This window comes from Eubalaena glacialis, chromosome X, assembly GCF_028564815.1.
Source record: "Eubalaena glacialis isolate mEubGla1 chromosome X, mEubGla1.1.hap2.+ XY, whole genome shotgun sequence".
In the NCBI taxonomy this organism is placed as follows: Eukaryota; Metazoa; Chordata; class Mammalia; order Artiodactyla; family Balaenidae; genus Eubalaena; species Eubalaena glacialis.
The window spans coordinates 136,752,072-136,762,718 of record NC_083736.1 but is presented as its reverse complement, the minus strand read 5'-3'; the positions used below and the strand labels follow the sequence as shown (position 1 = coordinate 136,762,718).

Here is a 10,647-nt window from a genome sequence, read left to right as displayed (position 1 = left end):
ATTATCCTGGCTGGAGATGTGAAGTGTGCCCACCCCCACCCCTGCCCCCAGTCCCAGGCTCCCCAGTCGCCACGCTGCAGTCCCCAGATGGCTCATCCCGTTAAGCTAAACCCTCAGCCATCCGGGCGGCTTTAGGAAGAAAAGCAGTTCCGGCCCGAGCCAGCTTGAACCTGTTGGGTGAGGGAGGGGCAGCATCTGCACCCAGGCTTGCTGGAGGAGCCTTAACGGGCCTGTGTGGGAGACAGGCGGGGTCTCCGGTGTTTAGGCGGGGTGGGGGCACTGGAGGCTCGGGGAGTGACCCATAGCTGGCCTGGGGAAGCAGGGGCCACCCTCAGGGCGAGGACTGAGGGGAAGGGGGCCGGCCCAGTGAACCGCAGGCACCCCTATGCAGTTTGAGACAGGAAAGAGGATCCAGTGGAGTAAGCGGAGGGGAAGGGGCAGGGCGTGCTTGCAGGCCGAGGGGGTGACGCCTGCGAGGGGAGGGCGTTCGTTAGCTGTGGCGGTGACCTGGGTGAGGGCTGCTTCGATGGAGAGGCCGGATGGCGCCAGGGGAAGCTCAGGGAAGTGAGGCCGTGGCCGGGGGCAGGAGACTCAAGAATTTAAGAGCTTGCTGGTCCGAGGAGCTTGGTGGGGAGAGAAGGCAGGGGCTGGAGAAGGATGTGGTGAGCTGATTGCCCTTCGGGAATGGCACTTTTGAAGAGGGCAGAGGGTGAACCGAGCAAGGCCGAGGGAGCCTGGGAAGCGTGGCCAGAGCCAAGGGTGGGGACCTCGGCTGCCGTGCCCAGGAGGGGAGGGGACGTGTTCCAAGGCCAGTGGCAGGACAGGGAGGGAGCTGCCACCTGCGGCTGCCATTGTCTCTGTGGGGTCAGAGGCTGCTAAGAGCGAGGTGGCTGGGCCGGAGGTGGCTGAAGAGAGCTGCGAAGGGCGAGCCGGCTGCAGAGGCCCCCAGACCAGACTCGACAGGGCCGCACCCTCCCCCCAGCTCCCTCCCCCTCGCCAGTCTTCCCCTGTGGGTAATGAGACCACCCCCTGCCTCCCCAGACCCCGTGTGGTCTCCTCCTTGAGGCCCGAGCACCACGTGCTTCTCTCAGCAGCACAGATCTGACCGGTCCCTCCCCATCTGCTCTTCCCTGTGCTTTCCTCTATGCTGAAGATCAACCTACATTCTCCTCTGAGGCGTGCGAGATCGGGCACGAGCTGGCCCACGGGCTTTCCAGCGCTGGAGGGCGCTGCGCCTCCCCGCACCTCCTTCCGATCCTGTGGGATTCAGCTCAGCTGCCACCTGGCCCAGGAGGCTAAAGAGGGAGGCTCGGGAGCCCTCGACCCCTGCACACAGCGGCACCGCCTCCCGTGTCCAGCCGGGGTGAGCTGGGCTTTGGAGATGCATGAGGATCACGAGCCCATCCTCGCCTCTGGCGGGATGATCAGGCAGGAGTTTCTCAAAGTGCGAGCTGGGGTCGGAGCTCTGGCCTCTGATGTGTTGACCCGAGCAGCCCTTAGGAGTGTCCCAACTGATGGGGACGTCTACAGTGTTCGAACAGAGGCAGAGGGGTTTCCAGCCCTTGGTGGGTTCTCAGGGCTTCTTCGCAAAGGTGTATTTGCCAACACCCCCTCCCCCTGCGGCAGAACCTCAGCTGAGGGCAGGAGGCTGCCCCCCGCCGGGCCCTGGTATTGATGGCCCTTCGAGGCCGGTTCCCAAGCACGTGCACGAGGGGGTGGGTGTGCGCTACCACCGCTCCCGGGCGAGCAGCAAAGCGTTCCCCAGGCAGAAGCCTCAGTTAGGCTGGGGGTGAGAGCAGGGGCTGAGGAGGAAGGGGAGGGGAGGAGGGGCGAGCTGGAAGGGGGACGGTGGAGGGAGGGCGAGCCCGGGGCCCCCATTGTCCAGGGAGGCCTGGGGATTCGGGCTGGGGATTGGACCCAGAGCCCGCAGCGACCGTGGACCTCGGAGTGGGCGGGGTGGGAGGGCGTCTGGCCCCGGGTCGACTGGTTATGCCTAGAGGACCTCGCAGCTGGAAATGGGGGGGGGCCCTCCTCTTTGGAGGCTGCCAGGCACGGGGAGCTTTGCAATTAGAATTAGCTGGGAACAAAGGGACGGCTGGAGTCTACCTTGCAGGGCTTTGTGCTTCCAGCCGCCGGGAAGGGGAGAAAGGCGCAGGCTGCCCGGGAGGCTGGGGGGAGGGCAACCTGAGAGGCCCGGGGCCTGCTCACCCCCGCCCCTGCACAGCACCCTTGGTCCGCCAGCTGTGTTCATCCACGCAGAACCCCCAACAGGATTTCTGAAATTCGTTTTTGTGTTTTTCTTTTTTAAGACTTTTTTTGATGCGGACCATTTTAAAGTTTTTATTGAATTTATTACAATATTGCTTCTGGTTTTTGTTTTTGTTTTTGTTTTTTATGTTTTAGTTTTTCAGCCGCGAGGCATGTGGGATCTTAGCTCCCCGACCAGGGATCAAAGCCGCACCCCCTGCATTGGAAGGCGAAGTCTTAACCACTGGACCGCCAGGGAAGTCCCCGTTTTTATGTTTTAAATAAACTTTTTCTAACAGAATAGCTTTAGATGCACAGACAAACTGCAGAGATAGGAGTGAGAGTTCCCACACACCCACACCCAGCTTCCCCTGTTACTAACACTCTCCATTGTGTGGTCCGTTTGTTAAAATAATCAACCAATATTGTACATTGTCACCAGCTAAAATCCAGAGTCTTTTTTTGTTTTTGCCCTGTGTCCTGGAGCTTGGAAGCTGCCAGTACCGAAGACATGACACCGAGGGGGCCAGAGTCCTTACATTACGTGGACCAAGACCGCACGCCTGATCTCTGCCAAGAAAAGGAGGGTTAAAGTCCAGAGTCTTATTCATATGTCCTTGACTTTCCCCTCACCTCTTTTCTCTGCCCCAGGATCCCACACTGCCTCGGCGTTGCGTCTTAGGCTCCTCTGGGCCGTGACTGTCCTCGTTTTTGGTGTTGTGGCGGAGGTCCTGCAGGACCCCTCAGGGTTTTTCTGGGGTTTTCAGTCATGAGTAGACAGGGTGATGGTTACTGAGAGGAGGACCACGGAAGTGAAGTGCCCTTCTCATCACATCCCAGCAAGACTCCATGCTTTCAACACGACTCCCACGGTCCGTGTCGACCTGGGTCACCTGGCTGAGGTCCGGTTTGTTCATCAGGTGCCTCCACTTTGAATTGAATCTTCCCCCTTTCCATCCTGTCCTCTTGGGAACAAAGTCACTCTCCATGGCCCACACTTAAGTGGCGGCTATGCTCCTGAGACCAGGGGGCAAGGCACAACCCTTAAAGAATGACACAGCCATTGAGAAAAACAGGATACGACAAAAACTGGTTAGAACCGATTAGGCCCAAGATGGTGGAAGATTCCACTTCCAGGAGACCTTGAGCCTCATTGTAATGCATTAACATGCTAAATGACACACCCACAGGTGCCATGACAGTCCCCAGGCTGACCATAAAAGGCCAAAAAGAGGGCGATGGCCCTGTTCCTGTTGGTCTCCACCCCTTCTCCAAAATAGTTGGGATAATCCTCCCACTCCCAAAGAACTCCCCACTAAGATGCATATTAGATAATTGGGGAAAATTTAGACAGGATGGTTTAAGAAAAAAAATTAATTTTCTTTTGCAATATTGCATGGCCCCATACAAACTAGGGGACCAAAAGATCTGGCCAGAAAATGGGTCATTGAATTACAATACCATCTTGCAGCTGGACCTGTTCTGTAAAAGGAAAGGTAGATGGGGTGGGAACCCCATATGTTCAAATGTTCATGACGCTATTCTAAGATCCAGGTCTAAAGAACTCCTGCCAGGTGTGCCTGGCTCACATCCCTTCAAAGTGCCTTCTTCCCCCACAGGAGCCTGATGTTTTAGATGATCCCTTATGAGTCCGCCTCCCTGAGGTGCACAACCGGGAACTCCTACCCCCCCCCCCACCAATTCTGAGGAGGGACAGTCTTCCGGACTGTTTACCCCTAACGCCCCATCTGGGCAGCTATGGGACCCCAAACACCCCTGAATCAGCCCACGGATTTGGCCTTTGGAGTATTCAACAATAGAGATAAGGTTGAAGAGGCAAAAAGGATTCAGGGACAACAGCGAAAAGCACAGTTATTGGCGGCAGCCCTAACCCCTGCACCACCTCAGGGTCACCCTCCCTTACAAAAGCCCATGGCGGGGACAGGATTCAGGAAGCCTGGATCAGAGCCACTGTCTCGCCAAGAGAGGATATGCTTTAAGTGTGGCCAAGAGGGCCACTGGAAGGACAAATGCTCCCTGTATGGGAAAAGTCCACTGGGATCCCGCCCGACATGCAAACGAGAGGGCCGCTGGAAGCGGGACTGCCCCCAGTCCCGATGGGGACTCTGGGCCCCCAAACCGATGATGGCCGAGAGGACCGAAGACTGATGGGGCCCGGGACCTTCCCTGGCTCCCCAAGGATACCTGGTCCTTTCTCCGGAGGAGCTGAAACCGAGCGGGGCCCTGTGGGGCTCCCGGGCACGGAGGCCCTTTTGTCCCCCGTTTCTTGTAGGCAAGACTCCAGCCTCCATGACCTTCCCTGAGTTCCAAAGGGCAGATCGGAACAGTTGCTAATCAAGGGAGGCGCAGCCAGGAAACCACCTGAGGCGAGATTAAAGGGACCAGAGAAGCTCATCAAGATTAGGACACACCACCTGAGGCGAGATTAAGGGCGTGAAAGCCCTACACACACCCCGATCTTGTGAGGAACCCCGACTTTGAACCATTGTTATAAAACCCCTCCTCAAATCCTCCTGGGTAGGGGACACATAGTTTTTCGAGGCAGGAGCCCGCTGTGCCCCCCTTTGTCTGGCAGAGCAATAAAGCTATCCTTTTCTACTTCCCCCAAAACTCTGTCTCCAAGATTTGATTGGGCACCGGTGCACAGAGGCCGAGCTTTCGGTAAAGAGCCTCTGGGAACCCTCGACGCGGCCGGTAGGAACGTTATTTTCTTACCAGCTATGGGGGCCGCCTAGTCTGTGCTGACTGATGGCTCGGCCCCGCGTCCTCCCCATCGTGTATGATAAGACCAAGCAATTCAGCGCCCCTCCCAGCAGCTGCTTGCTAGGAAGTTGGACCTTCACACAGCAGTTCTGCTCATGCCTGAGTGCCCCGTCCCCTTGCTGGGAAGGGACTTGCTCACTAAATTCCAGACAATAGTCCGAGCTGGAGACCCTCACGGAGAAGGCACCCACCAAGAAAAAGGATTGCTCTTGCCCGTGGGAGCCTGCCTCAATCCCAAGCCAGAGGGGGTCTGCTCTCCACCCCAGGTTGTTTCTCAAGTGAACCCCGCTGCCTGGGACACAGAGGTCCCTGGCGGAGCTGCTATCGTCAGGCTACCTTTAGAAATGGGACCACGTGAGGCTGTAGGCCAGCCTCGAGGGCCATGATCAGAGAACTTCTTAAACCCAGGGAGGATCCTCAAAAGTGTTTATAAATAAATTACCAAAGTGGGAGGCCACCGGTCTGACTAAACTAACCATTGCTGATAGGAATTTGGGGTGAGGGAGGCCTTCTCCCCTAAGCTAGATGAGGGCAAGTAAAACATTCCAACATAGGTGAATGAAGTGAATGAGTGTGTCAGTCCTTTGATATCATTGAGGTGGCCACCCAATCCTTTGAGGAAAAAAAAAACTCCTTGTTTTATAAATCTAGTCTTTACAGGATCAAAGGTGTAGCTCCAGAGATCATCCAAATCCCACCAATCCTTTACCACTCCTCAAACCTCCCCTACTTATCTTAAGAGGCTTGTAAGTATGGAGGGAAAAAATTATTTTTCTGGCCTTAAGGGAACAAAGTCATCCTAGAAGGAACCTGCCTTGCTCCTCACGCCTTTGAGATACAAATGCTCTACCTGGTCTTCTCCAGGAACCCATATCTCTGCCATCTTTTTAAAATGCACACTTTGAGTAGCAGAAACTAACACATTCACCTAATGAAGGACATCTTGGTTGCTTCCAGTTTTTGCCCATTCTGAATAAAGCTGCTATGAACAATTTTGTGCTGGTTTTTCTGTGGACATAAGTTTTCAAATCCTTTGAGTAAAATACCAAGGAGTGCGGTTGCTGGATTGTATGGTAAGAGTATGTTTAGTTCTGGAAGAAACTGCCAAACTGTCTTCCAAAGTGGCTGTACCATTTTGCATTCCCTCCAGCAATGAATGAAAGTTCCTGTTGCTCCACATCCTCGCCAGCATTTGGTGTTGTCAGTGGTCCAGATTTTGGCCATTCTCAGAGGTGTGTAGTGGTGTCTCATCGTTGTTTTAATTTGCAATTCCCTAATGACATATGATGTTAAACATCTTTTCATATGCTTATTTGCTCTCTGTATTTCTTCTTTGGTCAGGTATCTGTTCAGATCTTTGGCCCCTTTTTTTTTAATTTTTAAATTTTATTTTATTTATTTTTTTACACAGCAGGTTCTTATTAGTTATCCATTTTATACATATTAGTGTGTATATGTCAATCCCGATCTCCCAATTCATCCCACCACCACTCACGCTCCGCCACTTTCATGCCTTGGTGTCCATACATTCGTTCTCTACATCTGTGTCTCTATTTCTGCCCTGCAAACTGGTTCATCTGTACCATTTTTCTAGGTTCCACATATATGCGTTACTATACGATATTTGTTTTTCCCTTTCTGACTTACGTCACTCTGTATGACAGTCTCTAGACCCATCCACGTCTTTACAAATGACCCAATTTTGTTCCTTTTTATGGCCGAGTAATATTCCATTGTATATATGTACCACATCATCTTTATCCATTTGTCTGTCGATGGGCATTTAGGTTGCTTCCATGACCTGGCTATTGTAAATAGTGCTGCAATGAACATTGGGGTGCGTGTGTCTTTTTGAATTATGGTTTTCTCTGGGTATATGCCCAGTAGTGGGATTGCTGGGTCATATGGTAATTCTATTTTTTAGTTTTTTAAGGAACCTCCATACTGTTCTCCATAGTGGCTGTATCAATTTACATATCCACCAACAGTGCAAGAGGGTTCCCTTTTCTTCACACCCTCTCCAGCATTTGTTTTTTGTAGATTTTCTGATGATGCCCATTCTAACTGGTGTGAGGTGATACCTCATTGTAGTTTTGATTTGCATTTCTCTAATAATTAGTGATGTTGGGCAGCTTTTCATGTGCTTCTTTGCCATCTGTAAGTCTTCTTTGGAGAAATGTCTATTTAGGTCTTCTGCCCATTTTTGGATTGGGTTGTTTGTTTTTTTAATATTGAGCTGCATGAGCTGTTTTTATATTTTGGAGATTAATCCTTTGTCCGTTGATTCATTTGCAAATATTTTCTCCCATTCTGAGGGTTGTCTTTTCGTCTTGTTTGGAGTTTCCTTTGCTTTGCAAAAGCTTTGAAGTTTCATTAGGTCCCATTTGTTTATTTTTGTTTTTATTTCCATTACTCTAGGACGTGGATCAAAAAAGATCTTGCTGTGATTTATGTCATAGAGTGTTCTGCCCATGTTTTCCTCTAAGAGTTTTATAGTGTCATGTCTTACATTTAGGTCTTTAATCCATTTTGAGTTTATTTTTGTTCATGGTGTTTAGGGAGTGTTCTAATTTCATTCTTTTACATGTAGCTGTCCAGTTTTCCCAGCACCACTTATTGAAGAGGCTGTCTTTTCTCCATTGTATATTCTTGCCTCCTTTATCAAAGGTAAGGTGACCATATGTGTGTGGGTTTATCTCTGGGCTTTCTATCCTGTTCCATTGATGTATATTTCTGTGTTTGTGCCAGTACCATATTGTCCTGATGACTGTAGCTTTGCAGTATAGTCTGAAGTCAGGGAGTCTGATTCCTCCAGCTCTGTTTTTTTCCCTCAAGACTGCTTTGGCTATTTGGGGTCTTTTGTGTCTCCATACAAATTTTAAGATTTTTTGTTCTAGTTCTGTAAAAAATCCACTGGTAATTTGATAGGGATTGCATTAAATCTGTAGATTGCTTTGGGTAGTATAGTCATTTTCACAATATTGATTCTTCCAATCCAAGAACATGGACTATCTCTCCAGCTGTTTGCATCATCTTTGATTTCTTTCATCAGTGTCTTATAGTTTTCTGAGTACAGGTCTTTTACCTCCTTAGGTAAGTTTATTCCTAGGTATTTTATTCTTTTTGTTGCAATGGTGAATGGGATTGTTTCCTTAATTTCTCTTTCTGATCTTTTGTTGTTAGTGTATAGGAATGCAAGAGATTTCTGTGCATTAATTTTGTATCCTGCAACTTTACCAAATTCATTGATTAGCTCTAGTAGTTTTCTGGTCTATGTGTAGTATCATGTCATCTGCAAACAGTGACAGTTTTACTTCTTCTTTTCCAATTTGTATTCCTTTTTTTTTTTTTTAATTTATTTTATTTATTTATTTTTGGCTGTGTTGGATCTTCGCTGCTGCATGCGGGCTTTCTCTAGTTGCGGTGAGCAGGGGCCACTCTTCGTTGCAGTGCACAGGCTTCTCATTGCGGTGGCTTCTCATCGCGGAGCACGGGCTCTAGGCGCGTGGGCCTCAGCAGTTGCGGCACATGGGCTCAGTAGTTGTGGCTCACGGGCTCCAGAGCACAGGCTCAGCAGTTGTGGCACATGGGCTTAGTTGCTCTGCGGCATGTGGGATCCTCCCGGACCAGGGATCGAACCCGTGTCCCCTGCATTGGCAGGCGGATTCTCAACCACTGCGCCACCAGGGAAGCCCTGTATTCCTTTTATTTCTTTTTCTTCTCTGATTGCTTTGGCCCATTTTTAAATTGGGTTGTTTGTGTTCTTATTGAGTTTTAGGAATTCCTTATATATTTTAGATGCCAGTCCTATATCAGATATGTGTTTTGCAAAGATTTTCCCCCAAGCTGTGGCTTGTCTTCTCATTCTCTCTTTTTTTTTCTCATTCTCTTAACAGTGTTGTTTACAGAGCAAACATGTCACATTGTGATACAGTCCAATTTATCATTTCTTCTTTCATGAACCATGCTTTTCATATTGCATCCCCAAACTCATCACCAAGCCCAAGGTAAGACAGATTTTCTCCTATGTTTTCTTCTAGAAGTTTGGCATTTTACATTTAGGTCTGTGATCCACTTTGCGTTCATTTTTCTGTAAGGCATCCCCTGAAAGGATTTTGAAAAGCTCTGTATCCACCACCATCTAACACACACACATGTGTTTTTCGAAGTTGACATCTACAGTCTTTCAACGGATGTTTCAACAGTCGTGAAGGGTGTCATTTCCAGTGTATTGTAAATACTGATTTAAAACAAAAACTGTGAGATCACTTTTTACACTTCCACTTCCTGATTGTGATGCCACAGGCTCACTTTGGAAGTGGGTCCTTTTCTTCCTGCCTCCACTTTCCATCTGCTGCCCCCCAGAGCAGTCTCCTTTGCTGTCCTTCTCCACGTGGGAAGCCTTTTATTACTCATGCATCATCGTACTTCTCCAAAACACCAATTACATTTCTTGTTAGGACCTGTGACCACAGGGCAGTGGATTAGACATGTGGATGCATAATTATGAAACAAGCAAGTAAGATGGGGCTTTGGTTTGTGTCAATTTGTCCAAGTGTCCATAACAAATAGGACTTACCGCCAGCATGAGATGGGGTTCACTGTCGGTTCCATTCCTATTTTTTTTCTCTTTTAGATGTAAAATCTAGCAAATCCTGCTCACAGATTTGAGCAGTTGGGAGTGGGGCCCATGCTTCCGAGTGCTGAGGTCCCTGGAGCCTTCTCGAGGGAACTGGGAGGGGCGGTTGGGAAAGGGAAACTGAGGGGGCCTTCTCAGACCCGCAATTTTGAACAGAGGACATGTAGGAGCTGAGGTCTGTTTAAAAACCTTTGCCTGCCCCGTGGACCCTCTTGAAGACTTTGTGTCAGGCCGGGGGCCTATAGACCCCTGCAAAGAGAGATTCAGCAGGTTACTCCCGGGCCCTGAGATTCCATGGAGCCCCTGCAACAGTGGCCTGTGTGGATGTGCTCTTGGCAACAGCCAGGACACCTGTTACCCCCATCCTTGGTGGGACCTGCACCCCCTGGGAGGGGCGCCAGAACCGAGATGAGACTGGATGGGACAAATCCACTAATTGTTGGATGAAGGATTGGATTCATTCACCAAGCACTTATTTCCTGAGTGATTCTCCTGGGCCAAGTCGACAGAGACACTCTCTGGGAGTGGATGCTTTGCTGAGGAAGACAAGCCAAAGGAGGTGAGTTTGCAGAGATGCATGCTCTTCAGACAGGGCAGGCGGGGTGATTACTATATAGAATGTGTTGGAGGAGGACAGCTGAGGCCTCTTTGAGGAGGTGACATTTGAGCTGAGACCTGATGGAGTGAGGGAGCAAGCCAAACAGATACCTGAGTGAAGAGTGTTCCAGGCAGAGAGGCAGCGAGTGCAAAGGCCCTGGGGCGGGTGCATGTGTGGCGTGCTTGAGGACCAGTTAAGAAGCCAGTGTGGCTGGAGCTGCTTGAGCAAGGCGGGGGGGAGTGGGTGGAGAGGGGCCAAAGCAGTGATGGGGAAGAGGGGCCAATCATGCAGAGCTCTTAGGTCCCTGTAAGGACTCATGCTTTGGTTTGGAGTGACATGAAGAGCCGTGGGAGGGTTTGGAGCTCAGGGGTGACATGAT

General features: G+C 50.3%; 1 non-coding gene across 1 annotated transcript; it reads right to left on the bottom strand.

The window, feature by feature from the left end:
• Window positions 1–2,720: 2,720 nt before the first annotated feature.
• On the bottom strand, window positions 2,721–2,834 carry LOC133082794 (small nucleolar RNA SNORA57). The gene has a single exon (XR_009699015.1). It is a non-coding gene; the product is annotated as a small nucleolar RNA SNORA57 (small nucleolar RNA).
• Window positions 2,835–10,647: the final 7,813 nt, after the last annotated feature.